Source organism: Condylura cristata, unplaced genomic scaffold, assembly GCF_000260355.1.
Source record: "Condylura cristata isolate star-nosed mole 26May11 unplaced genomic scaffold, ConCri1.0 scaffold00009, whole genome shotgun sequence".
Classification (NCBI taxonomy): domain Eukaryota; kingdom Metazoa; phylum Chordata; class Mammalia; order Eulipotyphla; family Talpidae; genus Condylura; species Condylura cristata.
This window is the reverse complement of record NW_004567110.1, coordinates 14,309,551-14,326,262: the sequence shown is the minus strand read 5'-3', so window position 1 is coordinate 14,326,262 and position 16,712 is coordinate 14,309,551. Positions and strand designations below refer to the sequence as shown.

General features: G+C 38.1%; 1 long non-coding RNA gene across 2 annotated transcripts in view; it reads left to right on the top strand.

The window, feature by feature from the left end:
* Positions 1-11,987, top strand: part of LOC105853453 — a 62,541-nt gene extending 50,554 nt beyond the window's left edge. For both annotated transcript variants that reach the window (XR_001145311.1, XR_001145310.1), the window contains exons 5-6: positions 9,078-9,176; positions 10,840-11,987. This is a non-coding gene — a long non-coding RNA (uncharacterized LOC105853453). The remainder of the gene's footprint in view (positions 1-9,077; positions 9,177-10,839) is intronic.
* Positions 11,988-16,712: the final 4,725 nt, after the last annotated feature.

Here is a 16,712-nt window from a genome sequence, read left to right as displayed (position 1 = left end):
GCAATGGGAACCCATACTTACTATGCACCAATAATACATAAATCATTACACTGGAGGATTATACTGTGATTTAGACCTTTGTGCCTTCCTTTTTAGATGAGAAAAAGGTACAGGTACAAGCACAAAGCAAGTAGAGTTGAGTTCAACCAAGTTTGGATATACCAGATAAAATGGCTGAATGAGGGGAAAGAATTAAGAGAGTTTGCAAGGGAATGATTACATTTTTGAACCTGACATGTAAGCAGATAAAAAGCATAAAGAAGATAGATAAGGTGGTGGTACTAAAAGTGATAAGAGAAAAAAATGGAGGCTTGAATGAGATTCTAAAATTGCTTCATTGGGGGGTTTAAGAGAAAGTGAACTGGAACTATAGGACATTTCTAAGATGGCTCATCCTATAAAGCAGAAAAAGTATTCATATGACTGGGAAGTCAAGGAATGGAGAGGCCAGTGTGACTGAAACCTGGGTCAGGTGGTGAAATAAACTACAGATGTGGATGGAGTGATAGGGACTACAACCAGTTCCCATGAAATTCAGATTTGGAGATTCACGTGGCATACAGGCGTTAGCAGCGTGGACAAGTCCTAGTGTAGAATTGAAGTGATGATGAGTCTGGCTCTTCTGCAAACCCTTAACTAAGTGAATGTGTGAGAACAAAGAGCTTCCATGTAAAGGGTCTCCTGGGAAAGGTGTCTGAGAAAAAGAGTGTTTGCTAAAGTGAAAATAGATAGGCTGCATCAGGTGATGAAGTTGAGGATGTTAATAACTAATTTGAAACATTAGGATTATAGTAGAGAAGTTTGGAAAGGAATAAGACAGAAACTGGATGAACAGCGAGAAAGCTCACATTCTCATGAAGATCTCATAAAGAAAATAAAAGAAAAAGGCTTGTATTTTTGACTGATGATCAAGTAAATGGTGGATTTACTGAACCCACCTAATGCACAATGGTTTCCATTTTGCTTAGATGCTAAATCCATGGAGTGGCCTTGTTGGTTGCAGGAGAGAGAGAAGGTTTCCTATGATAGTAGAGATTCTCTGGTAGAAAGCTCTGGCTTTAGCTGAGCCGTTGCCAGGAGGTCGAAGAGTATAGTGAGCCCCACATGGGCTATGGGCCACGCTGTGAGGGCAGCGGGGGTGAAGTGGAGACTACAGTGTGCTCAAAATGACTTCCCAACTGAGTCAGTGTTGTGCTGCCTCATTAGTAAACTTTGAAAATTCACCCAACACTTACCTGATTCTCCATTCCAGTGGAGAATTCCAGCACTTAACTGATTCTCCGTTCCAGTGTTTCCAGGTACCTGCTAAAACAGTCATTTTATAAGTAAGGATTATTCTTTATCATTATGTTTATTTTATTTACAAATTGCAAGTAGGAAGTAGAGATGCACACTTCAAAAAAAGTAGAAACCAAGAATAACCTATAATGCCTGTAATCATTTAAAACCCATGATTTATAGTTTGACACTGAGACATAATCAGGATTTGAACAAAACAAAACCATCTTTAATTTGCCAATCACTTTCATTCTAAATTTCCTTTTTGTATTCATAAAAATGAACTTATTTCTATTTCTCTGTGTCTTGCCAACCGAAGCTCACTGAATAATGAAATTTGACTTACATGTATGGGTAGTTTGGGGGGAAAATCAGTCTATTTATAGATCTAGTTCATAAATATCAACATTGAGTTATGTATATGATATGATTGCATAATGTGTATATGCTTATTTTTAGTGTATATTTTATGCAATTTTAGTATTTTTTATCAAGTGTGTACTGTCACTTATATGGACAAATATCATTAATGGCAAACTCTTAAAAGACAATAAAACATTAGTGAGCTACTTCTGGAAATGGCTATAGTACAATGATGGCACTTAAACATTTCCTACTGGACTACACAGTATTTCCTATAACTAGAAATTTATAATTCTGTGAGTGAACAAATAGCTCTTCCCTTGAGATTTAATACCCCTTGAGATATTAGACTATATTTACTCTCCAAAGGAATTGAACAAGCATGGGTCTAAACTAGACTCCTCTGTTAAAACCTTACATAATCAGATTTTCTAGATGATGCTATTTTATTTACAATGCTTGAAAGTTCTATTCTATGTTATAATGTCTTCAAGTCTCTACAAGTTATCATCTGGTCATTCGCATTAATTTACAAATCAAAGGGTAGGTATAGTATTACAAAGTCTTCTGCTTTTGAAATAACCTAAACCTATATTCTCTATACTGCCACTTAGTGACCTTGGGCAAGATGGGATAGGAACATTCTTTATATAATCATATCTGATTGAATTTTCTCTTTTTTGACTAAGTTCCCATTGAATTTGCACTTTTCAAAGAAAAATATTTTGATTGCACATCATAATTAGTTTTAGGAATCGAAATGTAAAGGAAAATAATTAGGAAAAACTTCATGTGACTATAACAGAGAATGGTCTAAGGCATTATCACTTCACGTATATTAACTATATTTTATAAGACGCAGTCTGATGACTTAATAAGATTGTGTTTGACAAGAAAGTTGTGTTTCAATGTGAATTGAAGATTCAATGTCAGGAACCACATAAATGGAAATGGTGTGCGGAATAAATTACACCCTTCTCTCAGGTTCTTGTTCGATAGTTTTAAGGCTCCTGTGAAACACTTGGCTGGGCCCCAAATCACACAATTGTTTCCAAAAAAGAAGGATTTCTCTTTTTTGATGCAGTCCTAAAGGTGAATGCTTTTTGATGTCATAATCAGGAACTCCTTTCAGCATAAACAGAATAAGTCTGTGACTAGCATCACTGAGCTTTGAATGAATTAAGTGAATGTCTTTTCTACTGAAAGAATCTTGGGAATTAGTGTGGAATAATTCAGAGCTCTAGATGTTTGTCTTCTCTTCTTATTTGAGCTTAGTTGTACCACTTAAGCCATCCTTTAATTCTAAAATTAAAAACATTGCCAAACAAGTTGCCACAATTCTCTACCCTTTCATATTTTAGCAAACAGGAAACTCACCCAGCATTTTGAAGCAAATAGATGAGGCCAGAGGTAATGAGCTTGGGATTTCCAACAATGCTAAGCTGTCCAGCTGCCTTGAGGGAATCAGTAGCTCAGCACACTTCTATCTGGGCAAACTGAATAACTTTTCATGCATGTATGGGCATTTCTGAGAGTAAAACTGGATGTATTAGTAATAACTTTGGGATAGACATGCTAAGTAGAAACTGGGGTTTTAGTGCGCAAACCAGTATATATGGTCAACCTAACTATAATCCATTACTAAAGCAGCATATTATTTTGAAACATTAGACTCAAACAACACTTCATTTAAAGCACTCAAAAGCATTGTTATTTACAGGAAATCAAAGAATGTAGCATTGTTTTGCTATCTAGGGAAATAGTGTTCTCCAAATGAAGGCCTAGTTCGGCAGCCATGCTCACGATCTATTCTAACTGTTCCAAATCAACAATAACAAATACCAGTAGCAACTATGATCCCGGGGATCATTCCTGCATTTCAGTGTCATGAGCTTACATTCTCTTCTTTAAGTCTTCTCCATTTTCCCTTAAATGTCGAGAACTACTCTTGAGAGTATGCCATGATTACAATATTCCAAGGCTATTCTCTTGCTCTCTCCTTCCGGACCACTCATAGGCTGTTAATTTCTATTGTACTCAGTCCAGATCTTTCTCTTGAACATGCAATTTTCCAGATGACTTTTCAACATTACAGACCTGAAGTAAACTCTGCATACTCAATGCTTTGTCCACACCAGTCAACTTTTTCCTAGCCCCTGTTTGTCTTCTACTTAAAAAATTAATCAGGGCCCTCCCTGAGGGTGCAGCAGGTTAACTCAGCCCTGAAAGTGAGCTGCAGCCGCTTCAGTGCCAGTTTGATCCCAGACCCAGAGGTGACCCACATGGTGCGACAGACCTCTCCTGTCTTGCCTGCTGCTCCCCTCAGCAGTATACTTAGTCATTCTGCCTGTTCTGCTCCCCACTCTGTCTCTGGTGAATCCTCTCACCCCCTACACCTTTGGCCTATACCCCAGGTCTGTATGCATAAATAATAAATCTTAAAAAAAAAAAAAAGGAATAGACTTTGAATTAGGTCTCTGTCAAATGTCAAGACAGATTTTGTTCAATCCTTTTCAGGGTATGCTGCATCAGACATTTCTTAACATTAAATCTTCTCAATCCCGTCTCTTAACTTCAGTTAAGATCAAGTTACCATACCAGTTCTACCATGCCAGATCTTAACTGTTTTCTCTCAGGTGCATTGTGGTCCTCGGGCAACATAGATCTTCCCTTCCTGGGGCATAGATGTCATCAAAACCTTCTCTGAGGGTACCTCTTACCATTACTTGCAAACTGGAGGCTGTAGTGTTGAATTGGCCTATTTCCCTTTTCTGTTTCACTTTCCCCTGACATCAATTTTGATTTGGGGGATCACGTTATAAATGAACCATTTCACTTAAGAGTGTCTCAGGAACAATTTTGGAGGATCACTTATTAAGGCATCTACTTCAAATATTATTACTTAAATAATTACAGCACTTGGCAAAAGGACATTGGATACATGGTCTGTATCCAATAAGAATATATGTAACAAGTGTTACTCTCTGGACATTCCAAGATCTTTCTGGATCTTTGCCCAGAGATTTCTTTCTTTGTTAGATTTATGACTTGTAAGATTCCTGCTCATTTGTCACACCTTATCTCATTTCTATCTCTACTATGTAAAAACCCTGAGTTTCTGTAGGAAACAATATAATTTGCCAACAAACAATTTGAGTTCTGAAAATATCAGAAAAGTGCATTTCCCAACAATCCCAGTAAATGCTGAATGAAATTATCCATTCCCTAGTACTTGCATGCACTTGCATGTACCTGGCACAGAGTTCTCAACAGTGAAATGTGGTCAGAGGTCATGTAAGTACTTGAGGTCATGTAAGTACTTGAGGTCATGTAAGTACTTGACTAGCCTAGACATAGAGTAGTGCACGATTTTTCATTCTCCATCTCTTTCTGTCCATACAGTCAGAAGTGAAGGACACAAAGCTGATGAAACTGCATTGGAAGTAGCTTGGTTCCTGGTTCATTACTTAGAGAGTTGCCTAGGAATATCATCAAACCACATTAGATTTACTCGAGTGAAAAATGAACTTTCTTTGTGTTAAGCCATTGAAATGTTACATTTTATTTCCACTTCAGGATAGCCTAACATACCATAACTAATGTCCCAGACATGTAGGATTCCTTTTTGTTCCTACGAGACTCTAGATGCAACTAGATTAAACAAGAATTTAATTCTAATGTCTCATTTTATTTCTGCCCATTTGACTATCACCTTTGGATTCCCTAGTTTTCTATTGTATTAGATGCTTGCTGATAGGATAGGTGTTTGGAAATCAAAGTTCAAAGAGAAGCTGAGCAACAAGAACATCAACTATGGACTGGATGGGAGCTTAAATTCTGTCAATTTGCAAGTGATGTGTTTTTAGCTTCATGAAATTAATCTGACTCAAGAAGACTTTCTCTTTTCTAAAAATGGAATATTGTAACTTCATAGATTTTCATGAAGTTACATTAAATACTGCTCCGAGCCTGATCCAAGGTCCCAGTTATATCTGTTATGACTTTAATAATCATAAAAATATTATTCAAGTCTAATGTGTGTATTTTGATGGCACAGCATTCAATAAATTTCAGCTATATACAGGTCAGAGAAACTGGTGGAACTAAATAGAGAAAATGATGTCTTTGGGGAAAAAATTAGCTCAAAACCCAAACAATTTCTAAGTGAACTGTGGTACACAATTATTTTTTCAAACTGACAATTATCCGGGAAGACATGTTTATAATAAATGTGACTGTTATTAATTGCAGGCAGTAAGTAAAAGGAGGGTGGGAAACAGCTAATCTGGGAAGTCACTGTGAAGGTCGGAAAGTCCCAGAATATTATTCCCCATCTTAGATTCCTAGTTCTCGTATTACTTGGGGGTAGTAATTTAGTAGATGTGATACTATAGTGCTAGGAAAAGGCTAACTTAAGAGACTCATTACCAAAAGGGTAATTTATTTATTTTTTGCCATTGGGATTCAGTTTGTGCTTATATGTGAGCCCATAACAGCTCAAAGGTTTTCACTTGTTCAGCAAAATGTGCCTAGAGACTAGCTCATGGGTGGTCAATCTACGAACCTGGTTCCTACTGCTGCCCACACCTGGGATGGTTTCACTTGGGGTAACCGAAGTGTGTATGATGTCCTAGATTCTGCCACTACTAGATAATGGATCCGGCCATATGTTCTACATTTGCAACTTGAGAACATTTCTTAAACCTGATCCTCAGTTTCCTCCTGTGTAAAATAGGGATAGTGATAACTGCCTGTACTGAATTGTGATAATTAAGTGAGAATGAGTTCGCATATATTATTTAGCTCAGTATTTGGTAGATAGCTTGTACTCAACAAAAATTCCTTCTATCCTTCCTCTCTTCCACCCCTCTGTGACAGTTCCTCATGAGTGTTAGACTTTAATAACTTACTCGAAAATTAAGCAAAAGAACATAGTTTTTTCATGCTGCCCATATTAAAGTTAATAATAATAACTTGAGAACACAAAGTATACATCAGGGAGTTCTCTAATCCTCACGCCACCTTGTGATATAGATATGTTATCATTACACAAAGGAGGAAACTGAGGCAGGAGTCTAAGTAGAATATCTAGTGAACATTTGTAGGAAGTAGAGTAGATGACATACCCAGGCACTGTGGCCCCTGGATGTTGAGATTTTGACTTTGACCTTTGTTTTCTCCTACCAAGTTTGGTGATTGGGCTTAGTAACTATTAATAAAGGACAATGCCTTTTGTAACAAAATGGTACATTCTTTTGAGGGATTTCATTGCATATTTTATTTCCATTGAAGTCTTATGTGGTATGACAAAGAGTTGAGGTTGCCAATTATTTTGCAAGATGCTGGCCTTATAGAAAGAAAATCTTTCTTTTTATTTTATAGTTGTACATTTTTCTCCTACAGTTTTTTTAAACCTATATAAACCCCACAGAAGGGTGTCTTACATACATGAGGCATGAGAACCACAGGGATGTATAGAAGACAATTTACTGAGGTACCAAAAAAAAATAAAGGAGCATTATTGATTTAATCTTGTTTGTTTAAATGGTCAATTTTTAATGTGTTTTAATAAGTAATATGTTATTTATTATTAAAACAGTCCATCTCTAAAATTTATATATGAATATTATATGTATTTTGGAAATGAACACTCAATTATTTGTTTACTGGTAAAGAAGACATTCAAACAACTTGGCATACCCTAGAATTTAGGAACCTAATATTTAATGTTTTATTGCAATGAATCAATTTACATTTTCACATGATAATTTAAGCTGTCTGGTAAAGACTCACTGGATTTATGGGCAATATCAAAGTCAACAATATTTGTGGAGGATACAAAATTTTGAGCTTTCTCACATATATCTAAACCAAAATGAACTCAAATATTATTGGAGGAAAGAGGAGAAAAGAAGTAAAAAGAAACTACTCTTCAAAGGAAGGGTGAGAGCAAAAAAGGGAGGGAAGGAGAAAGGGAGGGAGAAATATAAAACCAGGAAAGAAAGAGAGGAAAGCTGACATCTTTTTCACACAGCATTTTCTCTGTAAGAAATCGTTAAGATTACAAATGTACACAAAAGTCTTGATCTTTTCCACACAGGAAATAAACTCTCTCAGTAAGAAGTACAGCCTTCCTTCAGTTCAGTATATTGAGATATTATTCCTAAAATGAACAAATCTTGGATTTGGGGACACTTGTGGGAAGTAGTTTTCTATTGTTGATGACCTGGCAGACACTCATTTTCTTTTTAGTTAATGAAATCTTATCTCATGTTTATTTATAGCACTGTTCTATAAGCTTTAAACATGGGGTGATCTTCCAACCCCACACTACTAATCTGAAATGATTCTGTTACTAACTTCATTTTATAGATGAGGAAACAGACCAGACAGGGTAAGTAACTTCCTAGGTTTACACAGCTGTGACAGAAGAAAGATTCAAACTCGAATCTTGTGGTCTCTTGCTCCCAACTACCACACCACTACTGCACATGACTTTCCCATCTCTTCCCTCTTTCACATTTTTTAAGATGTATTTATTTATGTATGCGGAACTGGGGTACAGGCCAGAGTTGCAGGGGCGGCGAAAGGATTCACCAGAGACAGAACGGGGAACAGAACAGTCAGATTGACGAAGTACATTGCTGAGGGGAGCAGTGAGCGAGACAGGAAAGGTCTGCTGCACCATGTGGGTCACCTCCCTTGCCGGGGATCCAACTCATGTGAAGGGGCTGTGGCTAGTTTGATAGCGCTGCTCTCCAACCCGTTATGCCGTCATGGAGGGTCCACGTTCACATTTGATATTAACTTATTTTCCCTTTTAAGGATACCTCTCATTTTCATTTGAACAGACCTATTACAGATTCCACAAAGTAGGAGTAGGGTGGAGGTCATGCCGTTGGGGAATTCCTAGGGTACTATGGAAAAATCAGTTAAGATCATAATACTAAAATGTAATGAAGAACATTATCATCACAACTCACATTTTATGTTGACTTAGCACATCACTTTTAAGGTATTCCAATACACAATATTTTATATTTAACTTTTTTTCAGGTAGACACTATTTGACCATTTTCTGATAAGGAAAGAGGCATTGTTGAAAAATATTAAGCTACCATCACAAATTTACCATATAAATTTAGATAATTTGATTCTTGGTTCTGTGCCTTTTAAATTATTTACCCAATTGATATCCTTTGACAATGGGAAATTTTGATGGACAATTGTTCCATAACCCTATTAAAGTAATTCTTTTGACTATTTAGAGAGCCAGATAAACAAGGGAGTTCTACACCAGTTCTTAGGATGTCAGCGACTCTATTGAGAAGGATTCTGAGGTTGAATCTCAGTTCTGTAGGAATAAGTGCAGTGATTGATTAGTCATGTCTTTTGTAGGCACGTGTTCAGTGATTGATTAGTCATGTCTTTGCCAGGTACATGTGCAGTGATTGATGGAACACCTACAGCATATTCATTGAAACTCTCATTGAGATTTATGTTTTGGAATTACTGTCAGCTATTGCTCCTTCCAGGTAAAGTTATCCCTTTGGGGCTCCTATTGCACTATGTTCATGATTATGTGATTTATTCTCACTCTCACTACTGAAGTTAGAGACCTCATGTATCTAGATATGCTTTTAGTCTGACACAAATCCTGGGCCATAGGAGGACTTGGTAAGTGTTATTGAACAATTTATGACAAAATAATTTGGTGAGATGCACTTTATTCTGCTAAAGAAGGCTAAGAATTCTGTGAAAGCATCTTGAATTGGCACAGGTCAAGAGATTTTCCTCCACACTGTCTCCTTCCTGAGATGGGATGTCTTACATCACAACCACTGGGACTCTCCAAAGACATTAGTATTCCAGGAGGAGACTAAAATTTTCTAAAGTTGCTCCCTCTAACTGACCTACTGTACTTTGTTTGGAATTAAACTGCCTGTGTTTCCTGCAAACTTCATCAGTTCCCCCACAGACATGAGGATAATCGTTTCCATTGAGACACTTGCTAGGAGACCTTTACTAAAAATGTCCTGAAGAAGAAATTATTCTTCACCTGCAGGGTCACTTGGTAGCTAGAGCAGATTTCTCCTTCTTCTTTTAATCTGTTCTACTTCACTGCATCCTTTTGTGTGTATTCTTAAAGCTATTGCCTTATTTACTTTGATGGTTTCTCAACTAATTGAATACAGCAGTGAATACTTTCTTCCCTGACTCTGGATATTTCTTTTACCCCAAGAGGAAAGGTCCCTATCGGTTAGCTTGACTTTGAGATAGTTGCTTACTGAAACTACTTTAAAAGTTACTGTTATTTATGAGGCTGATAAAAATTTTTACATTTGCCTACAACATACAGAATAGTCAGTGGTAGAAGTATTTCTGATTTGTAAATATAGAGGAGTCTTTTTTGAGGAAAAGAAAAATGAATATGTTGTGTCAATTGATTTTTAGGTCTGTGTTTGTATCTGTGGTCAAAGGTCCCAATGTCATTTTTTTAATTAAAATATTATCTACATATAAAGATAAAGAACGGAAACTGCTAAATGCAAATCATGGGAACATTACTGGGGAGAAATAAGTAATTGTTTCAGAACCAGAGCCTTCTGTTTTTGACCTCATAGTGAATAATATTTTCTGATTCTTCCCTATCAGAAGATATTTGTTAACTGTGACAATATAACAGAGAGAGAAAGAGCGAGAGAAAGGAAATCTCCCATTACCAGGTAGTTTTATAAATTTTATCGCAGTCCTTCCTCTAGCCTCCTTTCCATCCCCACCTACCAAATCCTGTTTATAAAATACTCGCAAAAATTTAGATTAAAAAAATGTACAAAATTAAAAATAAACTTATAAAATAAAAAATAAAAAATAAAATAAATAAATAAAAAATAAATAAAATACTCGCATATAAAATAAATAAATAAATAAATAAATAAAATACTTGCAAAAGCACTTTTCATCAAGATAAAGATTTTACTTGAAAAGCTATAAAATTCTGAGAGTCCCACCACCTTCTCTGCTCTCCCTGCCTGCATGCTTACCCTTACCATGGCTCTCCAGAACTCAGGATTTTCCAAGCTTCTATATTTAGTGCACTGCATGTGTAATGAATCATAGTGTCCACCTGTAAGTGTCATAAACAGACGGTATAAATATGCTTGCATAATGTGACTCAAAACACATCTCCCATTTTAGCCGGAGTTCAAACAATGTTCGCAGTTCCAAGAACCCTGTGGCTTGCAACTGAAGACTCCGTGGGCGGAAAATCCCGGAAAACTGAAAGCCCGGCTGCTCGCTGCCTGTCAGTGCAGGCTGGACAGAGGGGCAGAGAAGGTGAAGTAGGGGAGGAGGGACAGGAAACCTGGTTTCCTTTAGCCCTTGAAGTCAATCGTTTTAAAACTCCCAGGAAGCGGCACTGCGAATACCATAGGAGTGTTATGGTTTCTCGCAGGTTCTTCCCTATTCCTGGAAGAGCCTTCCCTCTTTTCCACCGGTCTTGTTCTCTACTCTCGTTTCAGTGTGCTTTCCTAAGGGCGGGGAGGTCTTCCCAACCCACAGACCTTGCCATCTGCCAGATGCCACACGCGTGGAATCTTCTGGTGAGGGACTGTGCTGTCCCCGCTGATGAGAAACCAGTGGGACACACACAGAGCTTGGCACTTCAATGAGCATGCCCAGTCCATTTGAAGATGTCATCCAATAAACAATTCATAAAGCTAAACTGTCCGCTTCAATTTTCACTAGGATATTATCTGATTTTGAAAGAGCGATAAATATTGACTTCAATTATTTTTATACCTCTGAACCATATAGAGTTGTGGACTATTGTTACCTCCGTTAAAAAAAAATACAATGATAAATCCAAATTTTATTTTTTTATTGCAGTAACATTGCATTGTAACTTGTAAGTTTCAGGTGGGCATCTGGAGAATCACCATGTATATGATTTCACTGGTGTGATACAGAGAAGACAAGTAAAACAGAAGACTGAATAAAACAAATATAAACTCAAAGATTTTTGAAGGAAAGTGAAAAATTTCTTTCTTGGTTCTGTGAGGTGTCATTCATCATTCAGGACAAAATCTAGAACATCCTCTTCCAAGCTCCTCTGGGCTGCCCTGGCAGGCAGTGAGTTTCTCTTCTGCTCACCCACATGCTGGCTGTGTCTTCATGGCCTCGTTTCATCCTGGTCACTAGCTACTTAAGGCTGTAGACTGATTTGCTGGTTCTTCTGCCTGAATCTACTTATCTTAGGACCTGACATATTGCTCAGCATGGAGTAAGGCTTCACATTTCTGGAAAGATTGAAATGTTCAAGTGAAAAATAGAATGTCTGTTCATTTAGCCAGCATTCAATAAATATTTATCAAGAGCCCAACTGTTTACCTGTTACTGTTTTAGGTGCTTGGAAGACACCAATGAAATATTCCCTATTCAGATAAATACCTTGAAAGCTTTTAACTTTCACAAAATGGAGTATAATGATTTCCAAGTTCGTTTTGTAACTTGGTTTACCTAAGGTTCACACAGGCGCTGAAGGCAAGTTGCTAAATACAAGCATCGAATTCCAAGCGACTAGGAGTCAAGCTTAATAGCCTCTCTTCAGTAATGAATGAAACTATACCCTGAAGATGTGTACTTTATAAAGGAACAAAACGTAGCCAAGTGAGCAGATAACTTCTGTTAGCCACTGTTAACATTATTCATGGACAATATCAGTAGAGTGATAAATGTTTTCTAGAAGCATCCTAAAAAACGGTCCTGAAGACTAAAAGATTGGGATTTCTTGAACCAGTTCTTAAACCTGTACTTAATTAAATTACATTTTTAAATGTGCCTAGCCCTCCTTCTTCATAAAATACTCTTCATTATATTTAAATCAAACTCACCTAGAAATAGATGTTCATGTGTTTGTTTTAAACTAGAATCATTAAAAATGCAGAAGAATTTCATGTTTCGCCTACCTTATCTTTTCTAATGCTGCTCTATTAGTTAAGGGGTGTTTACACAACTAGGACTTGAACATTATCAGTCATTTCAAATTATATATGAAATGTAACAATTCATGCCAATTATTCTTCACTGGAATACTGCATCTCTGAGCCAGTAAGCAAAATTTTAAGGAGCAAACCTTCCGTGTTAATTGGAAAGTCAATAAATTCTGATGGGGTGAATTTTGTGCCTTCTATTTTGCTAATTTTAGAAGCTGCCTCAATTTAAATCCATGGCATTAGCACCATTAATATTATTCTGTGGAAAGGCAGATGGTGACTTTTTATTCTTCTAGCCTATAAAGGAGACATGTATCAAATTATTCCCAGATTTATACTAACAGGACTTAACATTTCTTAAAGGGCTTTGTAGCACTGCAGACTTCATAAACAGATCTTGTGATTCATCATAGAACTTAGTTCCCTATGGATGAGCTACAGCAGCAATTACATTTAAGACAGAGGCTCTAATGCAGTTTAGGGATAGGGAATGAATGTCCTCTACAGTCAAAGCACAGGAACGGGGAGGATTTACTCCTGTTAAGCTTGGTAGAAGCTGAAGACTTTCCTGTGGATGGAAATGGAATAAGCAGTGTTTCATCATCGCTGAATCTACATTTCAGGTCAAGACCTTAATGACCCTATAAACTTGTTGGACATCACCACCTTTTGGTCCTGGAAACACCAATTCTTAGCAAAATTGCGAAGTAGAACTCTGTTCACTTATGTTCTACCTTGTCTTTCCATCACTGGGACTAGGAAGAATGTGCTAGATTCCTTTGTAGAAATAAAGCTAGAATTGCATTCTGCACCCAGATGTAAGCTGGTCTCTTTAATTTAGTAGTCACATGACCTGCAGAAATTAATTCCCCTTCTCGAAACCGTATGTTCCTCTGTACCTTGCAGCTGGCCCAGCCCCGATGGAAAACAGTATGGAAGTTCCTCAGACTATCAAAAACAGCTATACATATGACCCAGAAATTCCATGCTGAAGTGTCCACTCCAAGAATAAAATGGATAGGTGCACTCCTGTGTTCATACAGCACTGTTTGCAATAGCCAAGTTTGGGAAGCCACCTAAATGCCCAAAGACAGAGGAGCAAGTTTAGAAGCTGTGGGACAGAAACATAACAAAAACTATTTCACTGTAACAGAAGATGGGCTCTTGCCATTTGCTACAATGGCAACTGGAGAGCATTATGCTAAGTGAGATAAGTCAGAAGGCAAAAGACAAAAATAACTGGATGATTTCACTCATATGTAGAATATCGAGAGGGGGAAAAAACAACAGGCAAAGTGACACCAAAATTAACCCTAGAAATATTACTTCAGAACTGAGACCACTAGAAGGAGAAGAAGGGTATGATATGAATAGGAGCAAAGAAGGAAGGAGACCCAAAGGTGTCGGGTAAAGGACAATGGAAATAGAGGGTCACATATATCTGAGGAGGTGTGAACCTACTAGCCATATACAGTTTGTAAATCACTGCACCTCAATCATGGAGAACAACAAAATAGGTCTAGACAGTGACACATCCCCCGAGTCCTCTTCCACCTCCCATGAATAAATGACAGCCACCCCGCCCCCCGATCATGGCAGAGGCCTGACCCTCCCCACTGTGGCTGCCTCCTCTCTAGTCCCAACTCGGCACTCAGAGTGACCTTTAAACTATAAGGAGGGTCATGTCATTCTTTCCTCAGAAGACTTCCAGTGGCTTCCACCTTGCTCATACTAAGTGCCAAACACTGAAAATATCCAGAAGCCCCTCCCTACCTCACTCCCATCTCTCTGACAGTGCTCCCTGGTCTCTTCCCTCTCTCACTGCAGACGCCTTCACCTCCCTCTTCAATAGGCACTACGGTGGCCTTTGCCCTTGACAGTTAACTCTCCTGGATGCAGCTGCAGTAATCCGAGTCCCTCCCTGATGCCCACATGGTGGATATTTAGGTCTTTGCTTACATTTCAGCATCCTAGTAAAATCTGCCCTAAATACCCTGTTTAAAACTATAAACTGCGCCTTCACCTCTGCCTCCCAGTCCTGCTGACACTGAAATTTTGTTGCATGTATCACCATATTGTGCACCATACGATTTACGTATTTATTTTTTTCTGAAGATTTATTTACTTATGCATACAGAACTGGGGTACAGGCCAGAGGTGCAGGGGCGGTGAGAGGATTCACCAGAGACAGAGTGGGGAGCAGAACAGGCTGAGTGATGAAGTACACTGTTCAGGGAAGCAGCAGCTGGGTCAGGAGAGTTCTGCTGGGCCATGTGGGTCAGCTCCAGGGCTGGGATCAAACTCATGCTGAAGTGGCTTTAGCTTCTCAATGTTGTGCTTTAACCCACTGCACCACAAGGGAGGGCCTTGATTTACATATTTATTATGCTGCTTACTTATTGCCTGCCTTACATCCATTTCCCCTAATATAAATTACAAAAATGCAAGAATTCATGTCTGTCTTGTGCATATCTCATTTGCACAATGAATACAAGGATGGTATTCCTGACCATGTATTTTTGAGGGTGGTGTTTTCAGGGAAAACTTCAGAAAGACAAATCCTGGCATAGAGGTTTTATTCATTTATTTTTTTAAGAAAAAAAGAGGAACATTTTAGAATGAGAATTGTTGCAATAGAATTTACTGAGCAGCACTAAAACTGAGATTAAACATGTTCCAAAGACTTCCTTTAAACCTCCAATATCAGAACACGTTAACTATTCAGCTTCCTCCTCCCTTTCAGATATCTATGAAACTTGGAAAATATTCCAGTTTTAAATTTGAAAGTGGATAACATTTAGTGAAATACATCAAATATGTTATTTCTTTCAGAAATTTGTATCCCAGTCATTTCTTTCAGCAAACAACAGCATTCACTCCAGTCTGTATTTATCTTTCCATCAGTTTGTTTGAGGTCAATACATTCCATGAAGGCTGCAATTGTATACAGTCATTTGGAATTAGAAGAATAGATCTACATAGGCAAGAGGCATTTGTGGCTGCTTTTGTTTTAGAGGGGTGTCAGTCAGTCTTGAGCTACAGCTACTTTTGTCCCTAGCCAGATAATTCAGGTTAAACTTTGCATGGATGCCTTTTCCTTCTGACAGTCCCATTTATCAGGAACATGTCCACAGCCAACATAAAGAAGGCTGGGAGTAAGGAGTATTTATTTCCATTTATATACTGAATAAGCTTTGTTCTCAGTTTTTGGGCCCCTGTTTCAAGAAAGCAATTTAAATATTGCATTTACATGCCTCTGGTTGGTTTAGGGATATCAGTATTAAATTTTGACAAAAGACACATTGATGGGTACCTAGGAGTTATTTCTCATCCATCCATCCCCGGGATAGTCTTTAGGAGCTTTGGTCTCAGTTTCAATGAAGAATTACTCCAAGGTTTTGAAAAGGGGGATTGGGAGAGTTGTTATTTTGCTAATGTAATAATACATTTTACTACCCTTAATAGTAGGATTTTTGTTGGATCTAGATTATTTGTGAGACCTCAGGTCTGCATTATCTGTGAATGACTACAGGAAGCTCTGGAGTACAGCATACTGTCAAGGACCAGTCTTCACCACCCCCACTCCCTCCCCCCCCTCACACACACACAACACAGACACACAACTTCTTGTATAACCCCGAGAAGGAAGTGTCACATTGAAGCCTGGTTACAAGAAAATATGAAGTTCCTTGCTTCTACATTCTGTGGAATAAAATATATACATGCTGCAATAGGAATGTGAGGGTAGACTTATACTTCATCAAATAAGAGTTCTCAGGCTCTACTTTTTAAAACCACAATAGGCCTGTGCAAGACCACTGCCATGTTCTTTCTAAACAAGTTACATTGTTGGGGTCTCCCTAGTGGACCCCACTCCCTAGTGGACTCTCAACACTTTCATGGCTATGGACTGAGTTTGATCTCCGGCCAGGGTTCCCTGCTGCTCCCCTCAGCAGTGTACTTCAGTCAGTCTGCCTGTTCAGCTCCTCACTCTGTCTCTGGTAAGTCCTCTCACCCTGCCCTGCACCTCTGGCCTGCACCCCAGTTCTTCTAGGCTAAAAAAAAGTCAAAAAATTA